At 39.8% G+C, this 27,382-nt stretch overlaps 1 protein-coding gene and 1 long non-coding RNA gene across 3 annotated transcripts in view; both read right to left on the bottom strand.

Annotated features, from left to right (window-relative positions):
• The window catches only part of FBXL7 (F-box and leucine rich repeat protein 7), a 433,105-nt gene that overhangs the window by 107,788 nt on the left and 297,935 nt on the right, over nucleotides 1-27,382 (bottom strand). The window lies entirely within an intron of this gene.
• Nucleotides 11,568-27,382, bottom strand: part of LOC134730366 (uncharacterized) — a 197,594-nt gene continuing 181,779 nt past the window's right edge. The window contains exon 2 of the long non-coding RNA XR_010112107.1: nucleotides 11,568-27,382. This exon is cut by the window's right edge and continues 124,775 nt beyond it. This is a non-coding gene — a long non-coding RNA (uncharacterized LOC134730366).

The following is a 27,382-nucleotide window of genomic DNA, read 5'->3' as shown; positions in this document are numbered from 1 at the left end:
TTTTCTTCCAAATAAAGATGGTTTTACTGTTTTACTGGACCAAGTTCAGATAATATTAACATTCCTGGACAAATTCCAAACTTTCTTTGGTTTTTAGTAATCATATAGGAATAAGAGTGACTACAACAGTTCTATTAATACATTTACTTCTGTCAGAAGCCGTATTAGCAAGCATAACAAGGAAACATAAGAAAATAAACACTGAAAATTGGACTTTTAAGGCATCCGTCATAGCTTATGGATTTTATTAACTAAATGCCAAAATAATTAAATTACTATGAAATTTTTACTAAATGTTTATTATTTACTTTGGCTTAAAATAAAAAACCCATTGAGTTTATAATATCTCATGTTCCAAAATTAATATATTTGATTTACGAAAATAAAAACATATCGCAATGAATTAGGTTCACATCTGAAACTCACAGACTGGCTTTGACACTGCTTGTGCATTTTGGAAACTCTTCTAGCTTCTCAGAATCTTGGTTTCAAAACTGAAAAGATTGGCCTGACAATTTTAAAACTGTCTTCAAGCTATGAAAGTTTATGATTCAGGAAACAGCTTTCAAAAACTACTGAGAGGACCCTGAAACTCTTCTGCTAGATCGATTCCAAATATCTAGTGTAAAAAACATCCAGTGTTTTCCAACATGACTCAGTGGGTGAGACTGGGTTGTTTAAGACCAAGCAAAACCGATAAGGGAAGCTTAGAAGGTTTGTCTTCCATGAAAAAGAAAATTGCTATTGTCTTAAATAAACAGAAGGTATGTTTTCCTTTGAATTGCACTTAGCTTTTTAATAGCTAATTTCAGCTACAGAAAACCTTTTAATTTTTTTTTTTTCTATTTTAATTAAGTTTTCAATCTGGAACTTTCTTGAGAAAGGCACTTTAGCAACTCTGAAGAACAGTAGAGGGCGCCACGGTCACAAGCAAAGCAAACAAACAAAAACGTTGGCATCACAGACTGGGCCGGGAAGTGCCGAGGAGTACATCTGAGAAAATAAGCCACAGTCAGGTAGGAACAACACAGTTTCAAAATGCATTTGGGAAACTGCCAGTGAAAATGGTCCACGTTTTTCTTTTTTTTTTTTTTTTGAGACGGAGTCTTGCTCTGTTGCCCAGGCTGGAATGCAGTGGCGTGATCTCTGCCCACTGCAACCTCCTCCTCCCGGGTTCAAGCAATTCTCCTGCCTCAGCCTCCCGAGTAGCTGGGATTACAGGCGCGTGCCACCACGCCCGGCTAATTTTTATATTTTTAGTAGAGACGGGGTTTCACCATGTTGGTCAGGCTGGTCTCGTTGGTCAGGCTGGTCTCGAACTCCTGACCTCAAGTGATCCGCCCGCCTCAGCCTCCCAAAGTGCTGGGATTACAGGCATGAGCCACTGCGCCTGGCTAAAATGGTTTACGTTTAATCTCAGCATCCATTTCCAGATCAAGTGCTAGGATTCTCGTTCTTGAATATTTTCTGGGGCATTTCATTCACTTCGGGACACTGTATTTGAAAGGGGAGACAATGCCAGGTCGAAGTGTGCTCAGGGCAGGTGGAACTGGAGGCAGAAAGAGGGTGGGTCTTTGAGGAGTCACTGAAGAGAGGCTGGGTCATTGAAGGCTAGAATCCTTGGGGTGGCATCTTTGTACACTTGAGATGGTCTCACGTGAGACATCAATACGGCTTGCTGGAGGGCACAGGTTTAGGGCAGATGAAACTCACAGGAGGGCAGGTCTGGGTTAACTGAGCTAAAGAGCTTTCAAGCCACTAGAGCAACAGAGCTGCCCACAGTTGAGTCAGATTAACTTGGGAAGCCTCCAAGTAATGGCTACCAGCACCACATTCACAGATCTCAAAATTTATGAATCTGATGAGAGGTTGGATTTGATAACTAAGAGTCTACAAATCTACAGCATTAATTACACTTGTCATTAGGTCAAATTACAGAGTCTGATTTTCTTCTAGGAAATATGTGTGAGATTACACATGCTTTGAAACATAAACCCATTATTTCCAAATGACAGGTTATAATGACTGTGATGAGCTCAGAGATTTGTTATTGAAACAAACTAATGATTATACTTGTTAAATTAAGTATGGGAATGATTAAAGAATTTGCTAATAGATATTCCCTGTTGACACACATTGGACTCAGTGGAGTGTCTGGTTATAATGTACATGTGTCTACTCATTCACAGTTAAGCACATACACCCACAAAGACACTCACATTTATATGCAGAAAAATAGAAAACGGCTTATACGGCAACAGGCATTCCTCTTGTGAGGTACATCAGACCCGTCTAGTTATCACAAGAGGTAATGCAAATGCATTTAAAGGTTGATTCCTTGGGTTTGAATCCAGCCTTTATGTTTTATTGACTGCGTGGCCCTGGACAACTTAATTTATCTCAGTGGTCCCTGGAATGGCGGTATGGTCATAAGCATCACCTGGACACTTGCTAGAAATGCAAATTCTCAGGCCCCACTGTGGCCCTCCCAAATCAGAAAACCTGGTGGTGAGACCCAGAGATCTATTTCAACAAGCCTTCTAGGTGATTTACTATGCACGCTAACATCTGGGAACTCCTATTCTATCTCTGTCTGCCTTAGTGTCCTCATTCATAAAATGGGGGCAAATCAGGTTATTTTGAGATATGAGCTAACGCACATCTACAGTGATAAGAACAGTGCATGGTACCTGCTAAGCCATATGAAAGGGTGGGCTAATATTACTATACTAACCTTAACACCCTGCAAGAAAAAAAAAAAAAAAGAGCAACCAGCTCAAATGTTCATCCGGTTTAGGAATAGACAAATGAGGAAAAGTGCTATTGGGCTAAGTACGATAATTAAAATAATGAGACCCACTGGAATGTGGAATGGAGAAATATCCAGGCTTCTTAATCCAGGGCTTACAAGAATTTCTAGGGAGGAGAGGCTGGTCAAGCTGCCCTGGAAAGCAGCCTGTTGCCCTCATTGCCTGAGTCTGCACACTCCACTTTTGCATGTTTCTTTTTTGTTTTGTTTTGTTTTTGAGATGGAGTCGTGCTCTGTCACCCAGGCTGGAGTGCAATGGTGTGATCTCGGCTCACTGCAACCTCTACCTCCTGGGTTCAAGCGATTCTCCTGCCTTAGCCTCCTGTGTAGCTGGGACTATAGGCACGTGCCACCAAACCCAGCCTTTTTTTTTTTTTTTTTGTATTTTTAGTAGAGATGGGCTTTCACCATGTTGGCCAGGATGGTCTCGATCTCCTGACCTCGTGATTTGCCCAACTCAGCCTCCCAAAGTGCTGGGATTACAGGTGTGAGCCACCACGCTGGGTCTCACTTTTGCATGTTTTAGGGGACATGATTTGGTTGAAAGCTAGTCCACACCAAACCCTACAGAAAATGGTTTTTACTGAGGCAGCAAACAGAGCTTGGTCTCAAATATTAGGCTCTCATGTCCACTCCCGAGATAGAAGTTAACTGGGAGCTTGGCAGTTCTTTGTAACTGAGAAATTAGAGATTAGCTAATTCAGGCACCATAAGGATAAGGGGGAAATGAGGACCTTGGAGATGTTCAGCTCATACTCCCAACAGCTCAGAAAAGTCCCTGCTGCTTTCTCCTTTGAGAGGAAGTAGAGCTTGGTGGGGATGAGTGAGGGCTCTGGAATTTCTTTACACTTAAAATCTGGAAAGTCTTTCATCTCAGATTTCCAAATGTGTAAACCATGGATAGTGGTTATGGTGACAATTATATTACTTCCTCATAGAACTGTGAGCCTCAGATAACAGAAAGAATAAACTGATAACCACCAAGCAAGTCCTTAATAGGCACTCACTGTTGCTGAATTATTGATTTTCACAGCTAAGTAAAATGATGTTCTGAGAGGTTAAGTAAATCGCCCAACATCCAACTGCCATTCAGCAGCAGGGGTGGAATTCCAAGCTGGGGCCATTGGCCTCTAGAATGAATGTCCTTCTCCCTGTGCGATGGGTTTTTGAGAGCTGTCATGTTACAGCAACCTGAGATTGGGCTCTCTCAGGAATTCTACGAGATGTAACTCACACGCAATCATGTAATTAAAAAGAAATCTTCACAACAGGAAGACTGATGCTAATAACCTAAAAAAAATAATTTATAAAAAGATATTTCTAAAAAAATTATTTTATGAAAAGATATTTCTATACATTTTATGAAAAGGTAGTATAAGTAAAATGACTCCAGTTTGTGAAATTCCCAGTGATTTCTTACCTTTGGAAATAAACTCACAATAAAGCTATCTAACAAACCATTTACTGGGGACCTACCATGTGTCCGACCCTATTCAGTGGGATGGGGAAGCAAAGTTGAATAAGCGGTATCCTTGCCATCAGGAAGACAGTACTGCAGTAGGACAGCAGCCCAGTTCCACGACAGCACTTAATACCGCAGACCATGACACTGGGATTTGCGGGGTGGTGGAGGGGTGTGCAGGCATCTGTATTTTCTAAAAGCTCTTTAGATGACAAGGACAGAGCCAGAGCAAGGGTGGAGTTTGGGGGTGTGGGGTGAGTGTAGCCAAGTTGCTGCAACATGACAGCTCTCAAGAACACATTGCGCAGGGAGGAGAACACTCATTCTAGAGTCAGGGTCCAGAACCGTGGTATTCATCCTTTCTTCACCGGTCTGTGTGGAGCCAGGCATTCCCTTTCCTAACCAGTCATTTTTTTGATGCGGAGAAATCCAGAACTAACACTAGATCTTGGGGTGTGGTCAAGTCCTCAAAAAGAAAAGCATAAATAAGACTCAGAGGAGATAATTCACTTGAAAGGAAACAGGAAAACTGAAATTGGATGCTGTGGAAGAAACCCACAAACATCCAGGAGACAAGGAGGAACCAGGGAGGCATCTTGCATGGGGCTTGACCTAGAGGGAAGGGGAGGAAGAGACATGGGAGAGGCTGCACCAAGTTTAAGTGATTATGTAAGAAAAGTAAAAGGCCAGTGAAAGGGAGGGTAAGACAGGGGAGAATTAACAGAGCCCTCTTGGGAGAGAGGATGGGATGGGATCCAGATCAGGTGCTGGGAGGACCCTCCAGGGAAAAAGGGGTCCCTCCCAATGACAGTACCTGAGGAGGTGAGGACACACACAGACAAGAACAGAGCCAGAGCAAGGGTGGAGTGTGGGAGTGTGTGGTGAATGTAGCCCTATAATGAATGGCGCAGGTGCCCACAAGAGGCCTGGGCAGTCAACAGCTTTCTTCTTCCATAAAATCATGGGAAAGGAGCTTCTAATGCTAAGTGTGAGGGGCTGGAGTTCATCCCACCAGCAAACAAACAAGGACTCCACGTTTTTGCATTGCAATCCTCGTATTTCTTTTCCCTAGACTCTGAATAACAGAGCTGGTCAGTTTTCATTCTAGAATTCAATATGGAGGCAGCCTGGCCTCCAAATATTGTTTTGAAAAGGAGGAGAAATCACCAGAAGAGCTTTGCTGCAGGGCACAGTTTCTGTATTCTACCACTGAAGATGAACAACGACCACTCAAGCTGGGATACCGCGACTCAGCTCATCCCTCCTTCTGAAGTAGCTATTCTCTCTGAAGGTTTCCTTTCCAGCATTAGAACTCAGACAGGGCTTGTGCGGTGAAGTACAGGGCTGGTGGCCACAGGTGTGTCCTCTTGGGGCTGCTTAGATGTCCTAACGAAGAATCTTTAATTTGCAAACTGGTTGATATCAAACGCACTCCGTGCTTTTGTGGCTTTCATTGTGATGGTTTTAAAAGGGTATCTGATACTAAGAAATATATTGTCTTTTACTAGAAACACTTTCCCCCTCCTTTGCCCTTTGTTTTCAAATATCAGATTCAAAGGGAACAGAAAAAAGGTATTCTTTCATTTTGTCTCCAGTTTTTTAAATATGTTGAGAACACTCTTGGAATGCAGTACACAAATGCTTAGCAGTAATCATAATGATAACATAATAGGTGTTTTTTAAATTTTAGTTTAGATTTCCAAACATCCAGATGTTTGGCCTTCGCTCACAGTATCTAGATGACTGATCACATTTTTTTTTCAGTTTTCATAAAGCTACAGACCTTTATGGAGCCACAACTCTTTCAGTTGCAACAGTATGATTAGAAATTAAAATTATTCACCTATCTTACAGGATCCCTGAGAGCAAATGAAGGCTTGCGGGCCAACTCCCACCCAGGCCATTTCTGTACCTATAGTCTCTGGCTATTTTCATGCTACAAGGCAGAGCTGATGGAGTAGCTGCGACAGAGATACTATGGTTTGCAATGCAGAAAATTATTTACTATTTGGTTCTTTGCAGAAAAAGTTGGCTAATCCTTTATGTAGGTCATCTCCTTTCCTTAGCTAATTGGCTTCCCTATGATTGTCTTTTGGAAGTTATCATAAATCAGTATACCTTATATGGACATTAACGATAAACAACACTAGAGGATACACTCATGATTGTGGCCATTGCTCAGAGGCAAGCTTAATGGGGTTTAGTATTTAGGAGGCCATTGGGTTAACTGCTCTTCATCTCGGAAATCATTATGTATTCAGTGAGGAAAATGGCTAATTTCAGATGCACAGGTATATGAATAACTAATATGTTCTTCTTTGTTTCTATTTTTATAATTTATCCCATGGGAATTTTAAATCTCTCTCTCACACACACACACACACAAAATAATGGGACATTCAGATTAACTCCAATATAAAAATTTAAGACCTATAAAATTTTATTATGTAGATTTTACTAATATGTTTATTTAATTACCAGTGTTAAATTGACATGTAGATACAGGAAGCTAAGAAATAAGAAACACATTTAAAAATACTTACTTGATTATTTTTTCTATATCACTTAAAACTTTAAATTTTGTAAAAGTTACCTTTTTAAATGGTTATTGAAGATTTTTTAAAAGAAAGGATTCATTTGGCTACCTTAATACTCAAAATTTCTAACAAATCTGAATCACTATTAGCCAAAAAACTTAGAAATGGGCTTCCCCAGGAAGACATATGGATAAGAAGGGATGGTACAATGTTTTCTCTTCTGTTTTAATGTCTCATAGTTTAAAGTGATCCTTTCTCACTAGTTTGAAAAACAGGAGGAAAAATCCACTGTATCTCTAGCGTCTACAGGTTCTTATTTCTCTTTGGAAGATGGCCTGGGAATCTCTCCTAGTAAAGAAAAGTGTTTTCTCAGATTTTACCTCCTTCACAAATAACACGCACACCTACAAAAACACATATGCACACATGCATACACACAACTTACTAGATTAATATGATACTAACATTTTACATATGGGTCAAAATGCATCTTGTACTGGAGATGAAGAATGACAGCAATGCCTGCCATATCCCCAGCTCCTAAAAGGTACAGACTCACTTCATGCCTCCTAAGCGCTAGGTGACTCTACCTTGTATGGAATTGCTCTAAGGAAAGCACAAACATCTGAGGCTGGATCATGGAGACACATGCTTTCCTTCGCCCTTGTATTAGTTTGTTTTCATACTGCTGTGAAGAAACACCTGAGACTGGGTAATCTGTAAAGAAATAGAGGTTTAGTGGACTCGCAGTTCCACATGGCTGGGGAGGCCTCACAATCATGGCGAAAGGTGAAGGAGGTGCAAAGGCATGTTTTACATGGTGGCAGGCAAGAGGGCTTGTGCAGGGGAACTGCCCTTTATGGAACCATCAGATCTCATGAGACTTATTCACTGTTATGAGAGCAGCATGGGAAAAACCACCCCCATGATTCAATTACCCCCCACTGGGACCCTTCCATGACACATGGTGGGTAATAGGAACTACAATTCAAGATGAGATTTGGATGGGGACATAGCCAAACCATATCAGCCCTTATTTCTCAGATTACTCTGTCAGTATCCAATCTCTAAATCCCAGCCTATAATTTCTCACCTATTTGATCATCACTGTTATATCCTAACACTAAACTCTCCTTATCTATTACTAATAGGCTAGGAAACTTGATCAGCTAGGGACTGTGATTCAGACATAAGTGAAATATCATTGCCTTTAAAAAAAAAAAAAAGTTAGCAGAAGTCATGCATTTAGGAAAGAAGATTTCCACTGCATTGTTTGTCCTTAAAAGACTATTTGTCTGCTTCTTGGGACCTGTCCATCTGTCATCAACAAAGCCTCAGATATTCCCTCTCACTATGTTTTCAAAGTTGTAAGGGATGTCATTCTCATTATACAGTTAGAAAAACTGGGGTTCAGTCAGAGTAAACGATTTGTCCAAAGTTTATAGTATAATCTGGGCCTGCTCCCAGGTCTTTGGGCTCTAAGCCCCACAAACTTACCATTCCCTCACCATCAGCCACATAACTTTGCATGGAGCTAAGGAACAAAAACAACCTACACAGAAATTCGGAGAGGTGTGTTTGTACTTTTAAACAGAGATTGATTTGTTTTTAACAAAAGTGGATTTGTTTTGTTGACAATAGTGGAATTATATTTTATTTTCTGACAAAATTCTTAATATGATTAATTTACTCTGAAAATGTGTCTAGATTATCAACACTGTTGCCATCACAATAAAAAATTAAGCAGCTTTTCAAATTTACAGTTACAAAAAGTTCAGAGGTTACTTTTTATTTGTATTCCAAAGAACAGAACAGAGTAGTAGACAGATTGAAAGGAACATAAGATATTTCAATTATTTATTTCCACCAGTTAATTTTTTTATTTCAGTAGCTTTAGGGGTACAAGTGTTTTTATATGGATGAATTGTATAGTGGTGAAATCTGAAATTTTACTGCATCTGTCACTGGAGTCATGTACATTACATGTACGTGTACCCAATATGTAGTTTTTAACCCTTCCCCACTTCACCTCCCCACTTCTGAGTCTCCAATGTCCATTATACCACTCTGTATGCTTTTGCATACCAATAGCTTAGCTCCCACTTGTCAGTGAGAACTTAGGGTATTTGGTTTTCCATTCCTGAGTTACTTCTCTTCGAATAATGGCTTCTAGCTCCATCCAAGTTGCTGCAAAAGACTTACTTTGTTCTTTTCTATGGCTGAGTAGTATTCCATGGCGCATATATATATATATATATATATATATACACACACCAGATTTTTTCTATTCACTCATGGACTGATGGGCACTTAGGTTCATTTCATATCTCTGCAATTGTGAATTGTGCTGTGATAAACATATAGGTGCAGGTGTCTTTTTCCTATAGTAACTTCTTTTCCTTTTCCACCAGTTAATTTCGGAGTACTTTCTAACAGTGATGAGGTCAAGCATAAAGAAATGATAATAACTTGTATTACAATAATTTATTTTTGAGCATCCAAACATTTTCTAACACCTAATATATTTTAATTATGACTTCTATCTAAATCATTAGGTAGACGTGGAAATTTTGCATCACGCTGGTGAGAATGCTGCAGCACGTTTCACATATAAACATATTTTCATAGCTCTTTCCAGACAGTTTGAAATGAAACATACTACAAATTAATCTAAAATAAATTTTCTCAAATATAGCCATTGGCTATCACCTTACTAAAAACACCCTCAGCCAAAACTCAGCATCTAGCCATTTGATTTAGTACAGGCTACTAAGGTCTGATGAAAGCAAGAAAGTGTGAAAATTTAAAACCCTTAAAGCAAATACAGGACATTTTATAGGTGATGAAAATAATTGAGTATAAATCCTGTATTTTATTTCAATTTCTCACAAAATTGTCCTGTCCTAAATAGTCAGTATCTTGATTGAGTAGATTCTTTAATGTTCCAGAAATAATCTATCAAGGCAGAATTTTCCCATCAGCAGCAGATGACTCTCATCACCTTCAAATATTTCTCATTAAATAGGGATTAATTCACGAACCCCCACTCTGCTAAGGACCTACTGTACATATGCAATAGTTTAGGAAAAGTTGCTAACATCATTATTAAAGGCACTAATGTCCCAAAGAGCTTAGCAAGTTTGCCTGCATAATGAGTCCATAAAGAACTCTGTTTCCATGGAGGTTGGACAGCTATTTTATGTTGAAACTCTATTCAAAGTTGTACATTTGTGTTTCCTCATTGGATCCCTTCCTTCATTCCTTTCAATCAATGAGATAATTAGCTGCAAAAAATGTTATCAAATGCCAATAGTTACAGAGAAAGAGAAATATTCCAATAGTACCTCCAAAACTGGAGTGAGAAAGTTGCTGGAAAAATTGGTACCAACTGGTTGGTAGAACACAAAAATGTAAAGTCATAATAAAGAATTATTAAATACACAAAGAAAAGTCCTGCCTCAATTAAGAGTGCATTTTGGACATGGTATGGAGTTGGAAATAATTGCTCATCAGAGAGGGGCTCACCAGTGGGGCTGCTTAGGATCAGGGAGAGGTCAATCAGCAGCCCTCAAACAACACTAGTGAAATGCAGGGCCATTCACACAGCGCCAGGCCACTGCTGTGCTCTACCCAGCCGCTGTTCCAAGAAAAATATGGTGGGATGTTAAAGGTGTAAGCAATTGGGGTGGGTAAGAAGTTTTTCAGTTTTTGTTTTCAGCAAAGCCAGAATCCTGTAGTCTTTTCTTGGAGATTCCTAATGCATAGTGGCATATTAAAGGAATTATTAAATTTGGTATCACAAAGTATTTCTCAAACCAATCTGATCACGGAACATTTTTTTAAATTCTACCATTAAAAAAATTTTTTTTACAATGCAAAAATTGTTTTTATTTCCATGTCATAAAAACCAAGTTTTCTTTTTTTTAATATATATATACTTTAAGTTCTGGGATACATGTGTAGAACGTGCAGATTACATAGGTATACATGTGTCATGGTGGTTTGCTGCACCCATCGACCCATATTTTACATTAGGTATTTCTCCTAATGCTATCCCTCCCCTAGTCCTCCAACCCCAACAGGCCCCAGTGTGTGATGTTCCCTTCCCTGTGTCCATGTGTTCTCATTGTTTGACTCCCACTTAAGAGTGAGAACATGCAGTGTTTGGTTTTCTGTTCCTGTGTCAGTCTGCTGAGAATGATGGTTTCCAGCTTCATCCATGTCCCTGCAAAGGACACAAACTCATCCTTTTTTATGGCTGCATAGTATTCCATGGTGTATATGTGCCACATTTTCTTCATCCAGTCTATCATTGATGGGCATTTGGGTTGGTTCCACGTCGTTGCTATTGTGAATAGTGCTGCAATAAACATACGTGTGCATGTGTCATTATAGTAGAATGATTTACAATACTTTGGGTATATACCTAGAAAAGGGATGGCTGGGTCAAATGGTATTTCTAGTTCTAGATCCTTAAGGAATCATCACACTGTCTTCCACAATGGCTGAACTAATTTACACTCCCACCAACAGTGTAAAAGCATTCCTATTTCTCCACATCCTCTCCAGTATCTGTTGTTTTCTGACTTTTTAATGATTGCCATTCTAACTGGTGTGAGATGGTATCTCATTGTGCTTTTGATTTGCATTTCTCTAATGACTAGTGATGATGAGTTTTTTTTCATGTTTGTTGACCGCATAAATGTCTTCTTTTGACAAGTGTCTGCTCATATCCTTCACCCACTTATTGATGGGGTTGTTTATTTTTTTTCTTGTAAATTTAAGTTCTTTGTAGATTCTGGATATTAGCCCTTTGTCAGATGGGTAGATTGCAAAAATTTTCTCCCATTCTGTAGGTTGCCTGTTCACTCTGATGATAGTTTCTTTTGCTGTGCAGAAGCTCTTTAGTTTAATTAGATCCCATTTGTCAATTTTGGCTTTTGTTGCCATTGCTTTTGGTGTTTTAGTCATGAAGTCTTTGCCCATGCCTATGTCCTGAATGGTACTGCCTAGGTTTTGTTCTAGGAATTTTAAGGTTTTAGGTCTTACATGTAAGTCTTTAATCCATCTTGAGTTAATTTTTGTATAAGGTGTAAGGAATGGGTCCAGTTTCAGTTTTCTGCGTATGGCTAGTCAGTTTTCCCAATATCGTTTATTAAATAGGGAATCCTTTCCCCATTTCTTGTTTTTGTCAGATTTGTCAAAGAGCAGATGGTTGTAGATGTGTGGCGTTATTTCTGAGGCATCTGTTCTGTTCCATCAGTCTGTATATCTGTTTTGGTACCAGTACAACGCAAGACAAGGATGCCCTCCCTCACCACTCCTATTCAACATAGTATTGGAAGTTCTGTCCAGGGCAATCAGGCAAGAGAAAGAAATAAAGGTATTCAAATAGGAAGACAGGAAGTCAAATTATCTCTGTTTGCAGATGACATGATTGTATATTTAGAAAACCCCATCATCTCAGCCCAAAATCTCCTTAAGCTGATAAGCATCTTCAGTAAAGTCTCAGGATACAAAATCAATGTGAAAAAATCACAAGCATTCCTATACACCAATAATAGACAAACAGAGAGGCAAATCATGAGTGAACTTCCATTCACAATTGCTACAAAGAGAATAAAATACCTAGGAATACAACTTACAAGGATGTGAAGGACCTCTTCAAGGAGAACTACAAGCCACTACTCAAGGAAATAAGAGAGAACACAAACAAATGGAAAAACATTCCATGCTCATGGATAGGAAGAATCAATATCATGAAAATGGCCATACTGCCCAAAGTAATTTATAGATTCAATGCTATCCCCATCAAGGTACCACTGACGTTCTTTACAGAATTAGAAAAAACTACTTTAAATTTCATATGGAACCAAAAAAGACCCCGGATAGCCAAGACAATCCTAAGCAAAAAGAACAAAGCTGGAGGCATCATGCTACCTGACTTCAAACTATACTACAAGGCTACAGTAATTTTTAAAAATTTTTTAAAATTTTACTTTAAGTTTTGGGATACATGTGCAGAACGCGCAGGTTCGTTTCATAGGTATACATGTGCCACGGTGGTTTGCTGAACCTATCAACCCATCATCTAGGTTTTGAGCCCTATATACATTAGGTATTTGTCCTAATGCTCTCCTCCCACTTGTCCCCCATTTCCCCACAGGCCCCAGTGTGTGTTGTTCCCTTCCCTGTGTCCATCTGTTCTCGTTGTTCAACTCCCACTTATGAGTGAGAACATGTGGTGGTTTGTTTTTTTGTTCCTATGTTAGTTTGCTGAGAGTGATGGTTTCCAGCTTTGCCCATGTACCCGCAAAGGACATGAACTCATTCCTTTTTATGGCTGCATAGTATTCCATGGTGTATATGTGCCACATTTTCTTTATCTAATGTATCATTGATAGGCATTTGGGTTGGTTCCAAGTCTTTGCTATTGTGAATAGTGCTGCAATAAACATACGTGTGCATGTGTCTTTAGAGTAGAATGATTTATAATCCTTTGGGTATATACCCAGTAATGGGATTGCTGGGTCAAATGGTATTTCTGGTTCTAGATCCTTGAGGAATCACCACACTGTCTTCCACAATGGTTGAACTAATTTACACTCCCACCAACAGTGTAAAAGCATTCCTATTTCTCCACAGCCTCACCAGCATCTATTGTTTCCTGACTTTTTAATAATTGCCATTCTGACTGGTGTGAGATGGTATCTCATTGTGGTTTTGATTTGCATTTCTCTAGTGATCACTGATGATCAGCTTTTTTTTCAAGTTTTTTGGCCATATAAATGTCTTCTTTTGAGAAGTGTCTGCTCATGTCCTTTGCCCACTTTTTGATGGGGTCATTTTTTTTCTTGTAAATTTGTTTAAGCATGGAACACTGTTATTGGCTGAATTGTATCCCTTCCCCAAAATCATATGTTAAAGTCCTATCCCCCAGGACCTCAGAATATGACTGTACTTGGATATAAGGTCTCTAAAAAGGTAAGTAACTTAAAGTGAGGTGTTAGGATGGGCCCTAATCCAATATTACTTCTGTTCTTATAAAAAGAGATTAGGACACAGGTATACACACACACAGAGAAGAGCACATCAAAATACTGGGAGAAGAGGACCATTTCCAAGCCAAGGAAAGACACTTCAGAAGAAAGCAACTCTGCTGACACCTTCATCTTGGACTTTTCAACTCCAGAGCTGTGAGAAAATATATTTCCATTGTTTAAACACACAATCTGTGGTGCTTTGTTGTGGCAGTCTGAGAGACTAATAGACACACTTTAAAGATTCATCAGAACTGAATATGATCTCACAGCAAAAGTTCCCATAATCATAGAAAAGGGTGGAGAGGAGTATATCAAGCCCATGCCTATCTCACTTTTGCATCTGACCACAGGAGTTACTGATATCAGTAGGATGGTTAGTAACTGTAAAGGTCATAGTTTCTCATAGGCTTGTGAGCTATAAATTTAGAGATCCTTCTGCAGTTTCTTTTAACTTTACTCAAGCATCAATTTGTGTGTTTGCTTTTGTTAGGAAAGATAGAAAGGATAAAAATGCAGATATGTTTCTATCTCTACATTTTCTTTGATTATTTACTTGAGAGATATGTGTTAAGTGCCTACTGGGAACCAATAACTATGCTAAACAATGAAAATACAAAATAAATAAGAGAGATCTGTCCCTTGGATTTTAGAGTTGGGAAGAGAAGGAATGTATTAAACAAACACTATTACAATTTATTATTTCATTTCAGTTTTGATAAGTATTATAAAAGAAAAATATGGTGGCAGCCGAATTATAACTAACAATATAGCAGCTTTCAGTGGACAAATCCAAAGCAGATAAAATAAAGATGCAAATAAAAAATTTGCAATTGTGGCATTCATATTAATAGGTTCAAATCTGTATTTCATGTTTTATACTTTTTTTTTTTTTTTGAGACAGAGTTTTGCTCTTGTCACCCAGGCTGGAGTGCAATGGCAGGATCTCAGCTCACTGTAACCTCTGCCTCCTGGGTTCAAGTGATTCTCCTGCCTCAGCCTCCCAAATACCTGGGGTTACAGGTATGCACCACCACGCCTGGCTAGTTTTTGTATTTTTAGTAGAGACAAGGTTTCACCATGTTGGCCAGCCTGGTCTTGAACTCTTGACCTCAAGTGATCTGCCCACCTCGGCCTCCCAAAGTGCTGGGATTACAGGCATGAGCCACTGTGCCCGCTCATATACTTTTTAATATTAAATATGGTTCACTGATGATTATTCAATGGCACATGTTTATTCACCTTCTTGATATTATTTGTGGCGAGAAAGAACTAGAAAAAAATAAAAATAAGAAATAGACTTCAATTTTGAATATTTTAACTTCTATTATTTTTCACATAAATTGAAAAAAAGGATCATTGTTGTCTGATTTTATTCTTGATATGTATTTAAAGTTTAAAGAAATGAATACCCCACCAAAATAGATTAGAGTTATACTTGCTGAAATATTGAGCAAAATATTTTGTGTTTTCCAAAGAAATTCTAGGAATCCAGATTCACATGTGAATGTTGCACATATAAATGACATCTGCCATTTACACATTAGGGAAAAATGTCAGGATTTGCAGCTTTGGCTGATAAAATATCATAACTCTCAGATACTGTGTTTCAAACAGGCATGTTAACATTTATTAATGTATGCAAAATCAAAGTTACTTTCAAGTTGTCTTTTCTCATCTTTTGTGCTTCCATTTAGCTTAGTGCCTCAGAGTTCTGTTTCCTGTTTAACTAAATAATCTTACTCCCTCTTTTGCTGTAAACTGACTATCACTGGTCTATCAAAATGTTTAAAGCCTTTTTTTTTCTTTAAATTGATTTGTGCTTTCTAGGAGTATAAAGCATTTATGTGCATGAATGATTATCTTAATAACGATTAGTTCTTTGAGACTCTGGTGATAATGCTAAAGGCTAATAGTTATTGAATGTCCACTCTATATTAGGCTCAGTGCCAAAACCTTATGTATCCCCTATCAAATTTATTCCACCTAACAACCCTATGAAGTTAATTCTATTATTGGTCTTCTCTCTTACTTTTTGTAGAAAGAAATATATTTTAGGGAGGGAAAGCAATTAGGATTTCAATCCAGGTCTGTTGGGTCCCAGGTTCTGTGCTTTTAACCACAGTGATCATTTCCTAATTAAGCAAGTGGAATGGTAACCCCTGAAGGAGTCTGCAAGTTCAAAGGCATGGACATTTCCCACAGGCAATCCCAAAGTTCAACGTTCAAATAACCATCTGGGTAAGGTATCCAAAAAATAGGCACACACCATCCTGCTTGAGAACAGGCATCCATAGATGTTTGTGATATGCAGACATTGATGCACAACCTTTTTTTTTAGGTTTAGCAACTTCCCATGATGATGATTGGTGGAGACCACTAGCAAGAAAATATTCCTGCAGAGTTAAATCTATGACATTGGTTTAAAATCAAAGTAGGGCAGTTCCTTCTGCTAACTTGCACTTAAGGAAAATGACTGGGGTTTGGATGGTTTGTTGGATAAAAATAATAGTCAGTTGTCTTCAGAAATTCAGGATGGGCGAAATGATATATTTAGTGCAAATAGACTTTTAAAAAGGTGCCCGTATGAGGCCTGAAGGACAGCTATTTACAAAAAAGAACAGGCCTACATGAACTCACGAGTCCTGCTATATTTAGATTGCACACCCCGAGTCCCTGCTGTGTGTCAGGAACTGTGCAAGCACTGGCAGTCTAGCAGTGTGCAAGCTGCTGCCTGTGTGCAGAGTCCACTCTTTCTTAAAAGGGAAACTCAAAAGAAGGAGGTCACCACTGGAAACTAGCCACTTGGGATAAATCTCTTTATACTTTATGAAGCTATAATGTGATCTTTATGTGTTTGGTTCTGGCTAGGGGAAGAGAAAGGGACAGAGGTCACTGTCTTTTACTCTACCAGGTACTCAAAAACTTGTTATCAGGATACACAGTGGGAAATCCACAGTCATGCCCACGGTGTCGCCTGAAGATGAGAACGGGGTAAGTCCAGGCTGAGTGTGTGGAAGAGGTTCTGGGAAGAAACCCTCACTGGCTATCGCAAGTCCATGGCTAGATATGGAAGGATTTACAACTGGAAATATATGGTTTTATATATGAATTTTTTTCAGAAGCCCTTCTTATTCCACTTAAATATGAAGGCAAATTAATGTAAAAAAAAAAAACATTTGACCTACAAGAGATCTCTGGAATTTGATATGACACTGAGAAAGACAATGAAGGAAATCTGAAAAATGCCCACTGCTGTCTCAACAGGAAGCAAGCAGTGGGTTAGATCACTGCCACGTACATATTTCAGCTTATTTGGAAGAAAAAAAAAATCATAAATTAGCCAGGCCTCAGGAGCATGTGAGTAATTTCCCGCACAGATGTGCCCCCTGCTGCTGACAGACCTGGAAAGGCAGTGTTGTCTCAACTGCCAAATCCCGGTCTACGGTCACGGGGGAAGACAGTGGACAGGCAGAGCCCTGTCTGCCTCATAGCTCAAGCTTCACTTTACCATCTCAGAAAAGCCGCATGATTTTCAGCTCAGGACAACCTGTAGATTTAGAGTGGATTGTATTGTAATGTTTATTTGTTCAGACTCAGGTGTTACTTGTAACCACTGGCAAAAATATCAACACTGAATTGCTTCTGGGGGTGCCCTGCTGCCAGAAATCTGTGTAATTTGCGATTAGAAGAAGTAAGCGAGAGCTCTTTCTGGAAATGATGTTTGAGAATGTGGATGTTCAATGTATAATAACTTCCTCAGCAATGTAAAAAAAAAAAAAGAAAAGAAAAACAACCCAAACAAACAAATGTTCGGGCAAAAGTACCTGCAGTTAGGGAGGATTTGATTAGAAACAGTTTGCAATTAAGTTCTAATCAAGAGTGCTGACTATTTAGTATTGCCGGAAACCTCAATTTCTAATACTCTGACCTACATATCATCATCATGTGCTGGGCTTTGTCCCTGGATGATCTCTCTAGCCAGCAGGGATGGCTTCTGGCTTCTCCACAAGCTCTCTGGGATTTCCAGAACACAGTTCTTCCTTCCCCATGGTCATCTCCTTCCCAGTGCACACGGCACAATGGGTCAGAAGAGGCATGTGGAGGATCTCTAAGAGGCAGGGTTGCCTAACTCCAAGTACCAGCGTGGTGTATTTCACCATGTAGAAAGGGTCACTGTTTCTCATTATAAAATATATTACTTACTGTTTAGAAATGCAATCAGGCCAGTCATGGTGGCTCACACCTGTAATCCCAGCACTTTGGGAGGCCAAGGAGGGTGGGTCACCTGAAGTCTGGAGTTCAAGACCAGCCTGACCAACGTGATGAAATATGAAAATACAGATATTAGCCAGGCGTAGTGGCATGCTTCTGTAATCTCAGCTACTTGGGAGGCTGAGGCAGGAGAATTGCTTGAACCTGGGAGGCAGAGGTTGCAGTGAACTGAGATCGTGCCATGTGCACTCCAGCCTGGGCAACAAGAGCGAAATTCCGTCTCAAAAAAAAGGAACAGAAAAAAAAAAGAAAAGAAAAATGCAATTGTACCATAGATTTCAGAAATGCAAGAAGCCACAGGGACAGTGCACATTTGACAACAGGGCAGCTGTCACAGCGAGTCACAGAGGGAGAGGAGAAGGCGGAGCTCAGCTGTCCACCTCACTCTGGGCTGCTTCTGCTGCATTCCCTAGAGAAGAGCTACTTCTAGCTATACGTGGGCCCCCTGTCTCCTGTGGCGCATTCATCAGTCCCTGATTGGGCCAGTCTATCCCACTGCCCTCTGCTGGGTTAACCTTCATAAAGAACAGGATGACCTCCAAGTTGGACAGGAAAAGCCCTGTTTTATACCTGTTGTCCCAACCTGATAATTATCAGAAAACCCACACTCTACACCGTGCCCCAGTGTGGAAGATTAATCCATGCTGTTGCCCTAAGGTCACCTCCCCACTCAAAATCTTTAAATGCCTTCCCATACACTTCTGACTCCTTAATTTTGCAAACAATTTTAAAGCAATAATTTATTTTTAGGTTATTGATACTATTTTTTTTTCAGGCCATAGAAGAGATTTATTTTGTTTTTTTGTTTTTACACTTGTCAAAGTTAATTGCAGCAGATACATGGGAAGGTAATTTTGAGATGAATCATCCACAAATTAATGCACTAAGTGCTAGCATTTGGGGAGTTAACTTTTCTACTTTGACTAAAATAAAATGAGTCTCAAGTGACAGTCTTTAAATTACTTGAGAGAATAAAAACAACTGGCTTGTATAACCTCTAAACAAGCATACTGAAGTAGTGTAACAAAAGAGTTAAGTTTTAAATATTTCTGTTAAATTGTTCCATGTGTAGTTTAAGTCATTTTGTCCTTCTTCAGTCTTATTTACTACTTTCATAAATTATAGGGTTGGATTAGATGATCTTAAAGAGCCCTATCACTTGTAAAATTTTATTCTGTGATTATGAGGTTTTTTAAGTAGGTTAAAATTTGAGAAATGTAAAGGACTATACAACAAAAATCAATCTTCACTTTTTTCTTCCTCTTTATTCATAGCCTGAGAAAAGAAGATAAGCCTCTCAACTACTTCAATGCCCAAAGAATTCTGCAAGTTAAAATAAACTAGTAAAATTGAAGAAATCTATTTTATATCCACTGAAGTTATTATTGTAAACAGATTCTTAAATAAATTCCATTAACTACTTATCATGAAGAACTTAGCTTTCTTTTTAAAATCCGGTGATTAAATATACCCTTTTTTTCTGAATAGATTACTTCTCTCCTGGAACTTATTAGGCTTGATATTCAGTGACCTTAGGGGTTGAATAGGGCCTTTGGGTCCCTGTGTGGACTAGTTATAAGAAGGAAGTTTTTATAGACTTCTAAAATAGGTTTTTTCAAATAACTTTGTAATTAGATATCATTATATGCATCCACAGTGTTGACCTGGCCCTTAGGTAAAATCTTAGGTTAAATCTATAAAAAAAATTAAAACTCCACAAAATTAGAAAGTTAGGTTTCAATATGATATTTTAAGATAAACTCCAAATTCACAGTTAACCCAATTTAAAGAGTGTGGATATCTATTTGGGAAGAGTGAAATTTGAGGATATAAAAGAGGTAACATCCCTCCTCACTGGCCTACAGAGAGCAAGTCATATTGTGGAATCCAGCACAACACCCTTCTCTATTCTGTCTCTATAAAGCTGTTGTGGGCAGAACTGTGCTCCCAGAAAATTCATACACTGCAGTCCCAACTTCCAGTACCTCAGAATGTGACTGTAATTGGAGATAGGGTCTTTAAAGAGGTAAGTAAGGTTATGATCTCTAAGGCAGTCATTAGCGTGGCCCCTGATCTAACGTGACTGGTGTCCTTATGAGAAAAGGCAGTTATGATAGACACATACAGAGAGCAGGTGAGGTGAAGACACAGGGAGAAGATGGCCATCTACAAGCCAAAGAGAGAGTTCTCAGAATAGGCCAGCCCTGCTGACATCTTGATCTTGGCCCTCTGGCACCCAGAACTGTGAGAAAACATATTTCTGTTATTTAAGCCAATGGTCCCCAATCTTTTTGGCACCAGGGGCTGGTTTCGTGGAAGGCAGTTTTTCCACGGTTTGGCGGAAGGGTGCAGGGGGATGGTTTGGGGATGAAACAGTTCCACCTCAGATCATCAGGCATTAGATTTTCATAAGAAATACGCAACCTAGATCCCTCACATGTGCAGTTCACAATCGGGTTCTCACTCCTGTGAGAATCTAATGCTGCCACTGATCTGACAGGAGGCAGAGCTCAGGCTATAATGCTCCCTCACCAGTGCTCACCTACTGTGCAGCTTGGTTCCTAACAGTTCATGGATGGGTACTGGTCTGCGGCCTAGGGGTTGGGGACCCCTGATTTAAGCTACCTAGTGTGGGGTACTTTGTTAGGGAATCTCAAAACTATAAATAATATAATGGTCAACTGTAAACATTTTATTTATTCATTATTTATTTATTTATTTTAGAGACAAGGTCTCATTTTGTTGTCCAGACTGTACTGCAGTGGCATGACCAGAGCTCACTGCAGCCTCTGACTCCTGGGCTCAAGGGATCCTCCCACCTCGGCCTCTGGAGTAGCTGGGACTATAGTTTCATGCCACCATGCCTGGCTAGTTCTTAAATTTTTTTGTAAAGATGGGGTCTCTCTGTGTTGTCCAGGCTGGTCTCAAACTCCTGGCCTCAAGAGATCCTCCCTCTTGGGCCTCCCAAAGTGTTGGGATTATATGTGTGAGCCATTGTGCCTGGCTTATTTTAAATGTGGAGAAGTAGAATAAGAATGCTGCAGTAAAAATATATTGCAAAAGGTAAAATATCCTGGAATTAACAAATACTATTAAGGTGTAAGATTAATTATTTTAATATTTGGGTCAGAAGGGACAGTCATAAATAACAGTATGTGGTTGTAAGAATCCTGTGATGTCGGGCTCAGGCAGAAGAGCAATAGCACTTGTATGGATGTGGTTGACTGGTTCTTCTTTGAATGACACAAAGGACCTGTATGGAGTGTTCTGATGGCCAGCCATGGAATGCCAGGGCCTGTCCCTCAAACATGGTGGTTCTCAGGTATGTGACCCCCTACACATCTACCGGAGTGCCTGATTTCCTCACTTGCACGGAGTCCTTCCCCTGGTAAAGGGGCAAGTTTGTGAATGCAGATATCAAACAAATACAGGAGGAGGGGGAAAAGATGCTATCAAAATTTATCATCCCTAATTATTTCCAAGGAAAATAATCAAGCCTTTGGAGAAAAGGCTAGGTAGGTCATCTAATAAATTTTTACATCTGGGGTTGCATGAAATGTGACACATTATAAAACATTGGAAGGAATGCAGAGAGAAAGAGAGATAGGGAAGAAAAGAAGGGAGGGAGAATGAAAGAGGGAGATGAGAGGAAGGACGGAGGGAGAAAGAAAGGGGAAAATATGAGTAACAAAGAATATTTTATTTGGCATAATATGTAATTTCAATCTCCAAATTCAATACGAAATTTATAGCAAGATAATCTATGCTTGGATTCATGCAAATTAACTGTGACCTCCCTTCAATTACTCATTTCCTAAAACTTTTCTTTTTGATTTTTAAATGCATGTAGAAGACAATGTTATATTGAAGAAGAAGACAGAATGATGTGGGTAAACTAAGGTTGATTATGGGTGATACCGAACAATGACTCAAACTCATTGTTCCATAGATAAGTATTATAAGATTAGGGGGTCAAGGTTATACTTATGTTATATTTAGGAACAAAATGTTGGTCAAATACTTACATTTTTTGTAGCTGATTTCCAAATCAGGTGGTCCATAGATATTCAGCAACTGTTACTATGGGTTATATACAGATCAAAGCATTGAAGGTATGGGAAATAACTAGATGGTGCCTGTCCTCATGGGTCTCATTTTCTCCAGAGGAATGATAAATAGCATGAAATTTGTCAACAGATAAAGAAAACAACAGAGGGTAATTGGTGAAGAATGACGTGGTGGGGCCGGGTGCCGTGGCTCACGCCTATAATCCCAGCACTTCAGGAGGCTGAGGCAGGCGGATCACCTGAGGTTGGGAGTTTGAAACCAGCCTGGCCAACATGGTGAAACCCTGTCTCTACTAAAAATACAAAAATAGCCAGGCATGGTGGTGCACGCCTGTAATCCCAGCTACTTGGGAGGCTGAGCCAGGAGAATCACTGGAACCTGGGAGGCGGAGGTTGCAGTGAGCCAAGATCATGCCACTGTACTCCAGCCTGGACAACAGCATGAGACTCTGTCTTAAAAAAAAAAAAAAAAAGGATGAAGTGGTGGTGCTGAGAGAGAGCAGTGCTAGTTTATCAGGGATGGTGGAGGAAGTCACTTTAAGGAGATGACATTTAAGCTGAGATGGAAAGGAGACAGCCAAGTCGGGAGAAAAAGTGTTCAAGAAAAAAGAGCCAGTGCCACTGTCCTGAGGCGGGGCTAAGCTAGCATGGTCAAAGGAGAGAGATACATGGCTGGACACCGTTTAGCAGTGAACAAACATGACAGACACAAGGGCAGACATCTGGAATCAGAGGGACGGTGGGGCGGCCGGGGGGGGTCATACAGACCCTACTTGGCCATGCAGAGAAACATGGACATTACCTTAATTTGACTGAATTTTAAGCAGGGACCTGACATGATCTGGGTCATGCTTCTCAAAGGTCACACTGGCTACTGGGTGGAAAGTGGATTGTTTAGGGGAGAAATAGAGGGAGGAAGATCCAAAGGAGGGAAGGGATGATGGTCTCTCAGCGTGATTGTCACAGAGGAGACAGTGAGAAGTACTAAGATCCAAGATAGATTTTGGAGGTAGAGCCAAGTGGGCTTGTTGATGAACGGGATGGGAGGTGTGAGGAAAAGGTGAGAACTGGGGATGCCTAACCAGAAGTGTAGGGCCTTCTCTCATGTTGAAGGCTTTCTTTGTTCTACTGAGGTGAACGATACCCCATCAGACTAAGTATGCCCTGTTAACTTGAAGTCCCTAACATCTCTTGAATTTCATCGATGAAATGGAGATAGATACACATCTCTCAAAAAGTTCATCAAATGCAGTAGAGTACTAGTAATCATGCTGATAAACTAACCCGCCCCCCCGAAATATGGAATGAAATTATTATTGTGGACTATTTGGGGTTAGAATCTTTAGCAGTGTTAAGTAGAAACAATGAAAGACACTTTCAGAGAAGACAGCCAAAGGTAAGAGGGCCAACCTGTCCCACGTTGATGTGCACCACACACACACCCACAAACACACACACGCACACACACACTGACTCCCCCTTCAATGAATATCTATAAGGCCATAAGAGAATATTTCAAAACTCTGGCTTTCTTATTTCACCAGATACCAAGATGAAGGATTTTGCATCAGTTGATAAAAGCCTATACTGCAGAAAAATTTTAACACTTTTCTAGACAAGCCATATCTTGGCTTTTCTTGTCAAAATGAAAGCTACACTTTTGACCCAATGAGTTTATTACACATCATTTACAATTAGCTTTCCATTAAAAGTTCTCCATATATGTGGCTCCCTTTGTAATCCTTTTAAATACAGTAGCCCTATGGACTTAACCTGTAAGTTACCATTGTCCTTTATCCTACTAAGTGGCAATGCCCCAATGAATCCCTTATAATGATTAGTCTTACGTGTCAGCTTGGCCAGCCTATAGTATCCAGTTATTTAATCAAACACGGACCCAGGTATTATTGCAAATGTATTTTGTAGATGTGGTTAACAAACACAACCAGTTGACTTTTGTAAAGGAGATTACCCTTGATCACACAGGCAGGCCTAATAAAATCAGTTGAACATCCTAAGAGCAAAAGCTAAGGCTTCCCAGAGAAAAGTAAATTCTGCCTTTAGACCATAACATCAGGTCCTGCCTGACTTTGCAAACTGCTATCCTGCCCTATGGATTTTAGACTTGACAACTTCCACATGAACCCTATTGGTTATGTGTCTAATACAAGCAGAACTGTATTGTTTCTGTTTCTCTGGAGAATCCTGACTGACACATTCCCCAAAACAGTTGTGTTTATGTGCACCTTCTAGTAAGGTCTGTCTGACCTTCAGGTTTGGATGCAGGAACTTCCGAGGTAACTGGCCTTATGGCCTCCCAAGAATTCTGTGATAACACCCCGGACATGCCTCCATCAAGTCCAGTGGTCTATATGCACCTCCATATGCTGAGATATGGTCTCCCCCATCCACTTTCAGCATTTACTGCTCACTGGCAATGGTGATATGTTTCACCTTATTGAGTTGTCATTTTATCACGTACAAAATAAAGATAAAATACCTGCCTTTTTAGGTTGTTCTGAAGATTAAATGAAATAATTTACATCAAGTGCCTGGCTTGCAGGAGTTCAATCAACATTAGTGACCATTTTCCTCCCACTCAATTTTGAGAAGAGTTGGTTTGTTTGTTTCATGAATTCCCTAAGCCTAGGCCTGTCTGTCATTCTATAGAAATTTATTATTTTCTGTTCTTCTGTTCTTCATTTATGAAGACAGAACGTGCGATAGGAGTAGCCTTGCTTTCAGCAGTGCTGTGCTCCTATCTTTACTGCTTGGATGGTGTCTCTCTTCATCATGTAACTGAGAAGCAAGATGAGCCTTCAGATGTGAAGCCTATTGAGATGAGGTATGAGTTCCTGCTGCCCACCAGACACCTGCTTTCATATCCATCATTCTGCAGCAGACAAAATCAACCTACTTCCACTCTTAATATTCAGCATGATGATGCCTACACATCACAACTGACATAGTATCTGTTTCATTGTGTGCTCCTCCCTGGATTTCAAGGAATCTACAAAAATGGATAAGATATTGTTATTAAAATGTTTCCTCTTTTGCTCACTTCAAGGCAGAAAACCCCTCCCAAAATCACTGTTTCCTGACCGCTTCAAAAAGAAGCTTGTGTAAGATTGCTGGACCGTGATTTTAGTAATTAAAACAACAAAATTAAAAAAAAAACACTTTATGACAGTACACATTTTCAACTGCTGAGAGTGATAGTTGGGAAGAAACACTGTGACCTGGTTGGAACTGGTCAACTTTCTCATGACCTACCAATGAAACCCCAAGAGAGTACATTTTGCCAGACGATGGAACAGACTTTCTGAGGACTTGCTGCTAATCCGTGTAGTGCTCTGTGATGATGTACTGAACAATTTTCCTCAAGCTTTTGAATTAAGACACCCTCAGCATTGTGACCTTTTTTCCTTTTTAGAAAGAGGTTTGGCAGGGCGTGGGGGCTCACGCCTGTAATCCTAGCACTTTGGGAGGCCGAGGCTGGTGGATCACCTGAGGTTGGGAGTTCGAGACCAGCCTGACCAATGTGGACAAACCCCGTCTCTACTAAAAATACAAAATTAGCCAGGCATGGTGGCGCATGCCTGTAATCCCAGCTACTCGGGAGGCTGAGGTAGGGAGAATCACTTGAACCCAGGAGGCAGAGGTTGAGGTGAGCTGACATCGCACCATTGCACTCAAGCCTGGGGAAGAAATGCGAAACTCTGTCTCAAAAAAAAAAAAAAAAAAAAAAAAAAAGGGAGGGGTTTAGGGCAGGCACCTAAAAGATCTTTTACAGCTGTTCCAATGGGAATGAGATGCAGACATGCATTCTTCCTCTATCTGTCTCAAAGGAGGTCAGTCGCTCCTTCTGTCTATCCACAGAACTCTAGAGTCAGCTGTCTTGTATTGCAACATGCATTTTACTTGTGACAGTGCATGGACATTGTGCATTTAGATTACTGTTTCCTCAATTACACTGAGAGCTCCACTCAGCAGAATAAAACTCTTGTTCACTCTTGTATTCAATTGCCTGGTCAGTGCTGAGCACCTGCCACCCATTTACAACTTATTTCTTGGTTGTCAGTACATAGAAAAATGTGTGATTATTTGCAATCAACTCCTGCAAAGGGGGCTGTGTCAATGCACCACGTGGTACTGCCAACTGCCTGGATATCATTGCACTGCATTTTTAGTCTAAGTCAGAATCCTCATTTGCAAACAGGGAATTTCATCTTCCTCAAGGCTGACCAAAGTTAGAAAAAAAATGAATCTAGAACTTCTGATATAACGACGACCACATTCTCTCAGAAATGTGGATATCTGCTGGACCTTCAAGGTTCTACTATGGGAGAGAAGGCTGATGAAGCATTTGTTCAGGTCACTGTTGTCTTTTTGCCTGTGTTTTGATTTTTAAAAAGTTTTAATTTTCTTGAATAGGTAACATATTCATATAGATCATAAATGAAAAAACAAGATACATAGTGAGAAGTCTTCTTCCAATTCCATCTCTTGTCTGATCAGCAAACGCCTTCCAAGTTCACCTCTCTTATTAGTTTTGTGCATCCTACAGACTTTTTTTACATGCGCAAATACAAACATAAATTATTTCTGCTCCATTTTTTGGGAAAATGTTACTTAATTTTAAAAATGTTAATTCTTCAGTGCTGAAGGAAATTCAGAACGATGTGGAAGAACTATCAGATTCATAAGCAGAAGTTAAATTAATCCAAAGAAAAGGGGAAACTGGAGGAAAAGAAATGCATAGAGTAGAGTGTATAAGTGGCTTTTATTTGCTTTTCCAACATTCTTGAGCAAAGGGAAGAGGAGAGTCTCAGGTCAGCAGAGCGGTGAAGGGGCCTGGCAAGCCTGTGGGTGTCTGTGTGCTTCAAGACAGATATGTTTGCTGATCAGTCTTTCCAAATAGAAAGTGTAGAGTCTGCCAGGGACATGAAGAACAATAGCAGACTGAGTGGTTTGCTACAGCTGTGGTCGGAAGAACTACGTGAAATGGCACCAATGCTCTTAATATGATGGCCATTTTGTGTTATTCCTCCCTCTCCACGTTCACATTTTTCTTTGCTACCTCTCTTCTGTCATCTGGGCTATATTAATGGAGAAATAGGGAGGAACCACAGCAATTATCTGGAAAATTAAGTGGAAAAAAATCCAAATTACTTTCCCCTGAAAGGTCTGGG

This window comes from Pan paniscus, chromosome 4, assembly GCF_029289425.2.
Source record: "Pan paniscus chromosome 4, NHGRI_mPanPan1-v2.0_pri, whole genome shotgun sequence".
Classification (NCBI taxonomy): domain Eukaryota; kingdom Metazoa; phylum Chordata; class Mammalia; order Primates; family Hominidae; genus Pan; species Pan paniscus.
Note: the sequence above shows the minus strand (reverse complement) of the source record. Positions and strands in the feature narration are given on the sequence as shown.